This window comes from Spea bombifrons, chromosome 2 (assembly GCF_027358695.1).
Source record: "Spea bombifrons isolate aSpeBom1 chromosome 2, aSpeBom1.2.pri, whole genome shotgun sequence".
Lineage (NCBI taxonomy): Eukaryota > Metazoa > Chordata > Amphibia > Anura > Pelobatidae > Spea > Spea bombifrons.
The window spans coordinates 141,735,833-141,738,332 of record NC_071088.1 but is presented as its reverse complement, the minus strand read 5'-3'; the positions used below and the strand labels follow the sequence as shown (position 1 = coordinate 141,738,332).

Sequence of the window (2,500 nt, the reverse complement as noted above, 5' to 3'; positions counted from 1 at the left end):
CCTGGGAATACCAGGTGTTGTAGGCTTTTAATTTTTTCTCACAGTCCGGGGAGAGCTTTTTGCCATGTGTTTCTTGCTCATCATCAAAGCTTTAAACCCTTATTTGAACCTTCTCACCTTCTCTGTCCTGTCCCAGGGCTTATAATTCTTTTTGTCTGACGACAAGCAGCAGCAGCAGCAGCAGCAGCAGCAGCAGCAGCAGCAGCAGCAGCAGCAACAGAATAAGAGAAGTAAAATAAAAAACTTTCACACCTGCGGCCATATCACCCTGAAAGCGCCCGATCTCGTCTGATCTTGGAAGCTAAGCAGGGTTGGGCCTGGTTAGTACCTGGATGGGAGACCGCCTGGGAATACCAGGAGTTGTAGGCTTTTAATTTTTTCTCACAGTCCGGGGAGAGCTTTTTGCCATGTGTTTCTTGCTCATCATCAAAGCTTTAAACCCTTATTTGAACCTTCTCACCTTCTCTGTCCTGTCCCAGGGCTTATAATTCTTTCTGTCTGACGACAAGCAGCAGCAGCAGCAGCAGCAGCAGCAGCAGCAGCAGCAGCAGCAGCAGCAGCAGCAGCAGCAGAATAAGAGAAGTAAAATAAAAAACTTTCACACCTGCGGCCATACCACCCTGAAAGCGCCCGATCTCGTCTGATCTCGGAAGCTAAGCAGGGTTGGGCCTGGTTAGTACCTGGGTGGGAGACCGCCTGGGAATACCAGGTGTTGTAGGCTTTTTCTTTTCTCACAGTCCGGGGAGAGCTTTTTGCCATGTGTTTCTTGCTCATCATCAAAGCTTTAAACCCTTATTTGAACCTTCTCACCTTCTCTGTCCTGTCCCAGGGCTTATAATTCTTTCTGTCTAACGACAAGCAGCAGCAGCAGCAGCAGCAGCAGCAGCAGCAGCAGCAGCAGCAGCAGCAGCAGCAGCAGCAGCAGCAGCAGAATAAGAGAAGTAAAATAAAAAACTTTCACACCTGCGGCCATACCACCCTGAAAGCGCCCGATCTCGTCTGATCTCGGAAGCTTAGCAGGGTTGGGCCTGGTTAGTACCTGGATGGGAGACTGCCTGGGAATACCAGGTGTTGTAGGCTTTTAATTTTTTCTCACAGTCCGGGGAGAGCTTTTTGCCATGTGTTTCTTGCTCATCATCAAAGCTTTAAACCCTTATTTGAACCTTCTCACCTTCTCTGTCCTGTCCCAGGGCTTATAATTCTTTTTGTCTGACGACAAGCAGCAGCAGCAGCAGCAGCAGCAGCAGCAGCAGCAGCAGCAGCAGCAGCAGCAGCAGCAGCAGCAGCAGCAGCAGCAGCAGCAGCAGCAGCAGCAGCAGCAGCAGCAGCAGCAGCAGCAGCAACAGAATAAGAGAAGTAAAATAAAAAACTTTTACACCTGCGGCCATACCACCCTGAAAGCGCCTGATCTCGGAAGCTAAGCAGGGTTGGGCCTGGTTAGTACCTGGATGGGAGACCGCCTGGGAATACCAGGTGTTGTAGGCTTTTAATTTTTTCTCACAGTCCGGGGAGAGCTTTTTGCCATGTGTTTCTTGCTCATCATCAAAGCTTTAAACCCTTATTTGAACCTTCTCTGTCCTGTCCCAGGGCTTATAATTCTTTTTGTCTGACGACAAGCAGCAGCAGCAGCAGCAGCAGCAGCAGCAGCAGCAGCAGCAGCAGCAGCAGCAACAGAATAAGAGAAGTAAAATAAAAAACTTTCACACCTGCGGCCGTACCACCCTGAAAGCGCCCGATCTCATCTGATCTCGGAAGCTAAGCAGGGTTGGGCCTGCTTAGTACCTGGATGGGAGACCGCCTGGGAATACCAGGTGTTGTAGGCTTTTAATTTTTTCTCACAGTCCGGGGAGAGCTTTTTGCCATGTGTTTCTTGCTCATCATCAAAGCTTTAAACCCTTGTTTGAACCTTCTCACCTTCTCTGTCCTGTCCCAGGGCTTATAATTCTTTCTGTCTGACGACAAGCAGCAGCAGCAGCAGCAGCAGCAGCAGCAGCAGCAGCAGCAGCAGCAGCAGCAACAGAATAAGAGAAGTAATATAAAGAGCTTTCACACCTGCGGCCATACCACCCTGAAAGCGCCTGATCTCGGAAGCTAAGCAGGGTTGGGCCTGGTTAGTACCTGGATGGGAGACCGCCTGGGAATACCAGGTGTTGTAGGCTTTTTCTTTTCTCACAGTTTGGGGAGAGCTTTTTGCCATGTGTTTCTTGCTCATCATCAAAGCTTTAAACCCTTATTTGAACCTTCTCACCTTCTCTGTCCTGTCCCAGGGCTTATAATTATTTCTGTCTGATGACAAGCAGCAGCAGCAGCAACAGAATAAGAGAAGTAATATAAAACACTTTCACACCTGTGGCCATACCACCCTGAAAGCGCCTGATCTCGGAAGCTAAGCAGGGTTGGGCCTGGTTAGTACCTGGATGGGAGACCTCCTGGGAATACCTGGTGTTGTAGGCTTTTAATTTTTTCTCACAGTCCGGGGAGAGCTTTTTGCCATGTGTTT

General features: G+C 49.4%; 5 non-coding genes and 3 pseudogenes across 5 annotated transcripts in view; all 8 read left to right on the top strand.

Moving 5' to 3' along the window:
* LOC128478032 (5S ribosomal RNA) overlaps nt 1–26 on the top strand; it is a 119-nt gene extending 93 nt beyond the window's left edge. The window contains exon 1 of the ribosomal RNA XR_008348974.1: nt 1–26. This exon is cut by the window's left edge and continues 93 nt beyond it. This is a non-coding gene — a ribosomal RNA (5S ribosomal RNA).
* Nucleotides 27–250: 224 nt separating this feature from the next.
* LOC128479161 (5S ribosomal RNA) lies at nt 251–369 on the top strand. Its single transcript, XR_008350047.1, has one exon. It is a non-coding gene; the product is annotated as a 5S ribosomal RNA (ribosomal RNA).
* Nucleotides 370–602: 233 nt separating this feature from the next.
* Nucleotides 603–721, top strand: LOC128476688 (5S ribosomal RNA). Its single transcript, XR_008347690.1, has one exon. It is a non-coding gene; the product is annotated as a 5S ribosomal RNA (ribosomal RNA).
* A 240-nt stretch (nt 722–961) lies between these two features.
* On the top strand, nt 962–1,080 carry LOC128478976 (5S ribosomal RNA). The gene has a single exon (XR_008349871.1). It is a non-coding gene; the product is annotated as a 5S ribosomal RNA (ribosomal RNA).
* A 296-nt stretch (nt 1,081–1,376) lies between these two features.
* LOC128479743 (uncharacterized) lies at nt 1,377–1,485 on the top strand (annotated as a pseudogene).
* Nucleotides 1,486–1,704: 219 nt separating this feature from the next.
* On the top strand, nt 1,705–1,823 carry LOC128478410 (5S ribosomal RNA). The gene has a single exon (XR_008349329.1). It is a non-coding gene; the product is annotated as a 5S ribosomal RNA (ribosomal RNA).
* Nucleotides 1,824–2,050: 227 nt separating this feature from the next.
* On the top strand, nt 2,051–2,159 carry LOC128479742 (uncharacterized; annotated as a pseudogene).
* A 186-nt stretch (nt 2,160–2,345) lies between these two features.
* On the top strand, nt 2,346–2,454 carry LOC128480179 (uncharacterized; annotated as a pseudogene).
* Nucleotides 2,455–2,500: the final 46 nt, after the last annotated feature.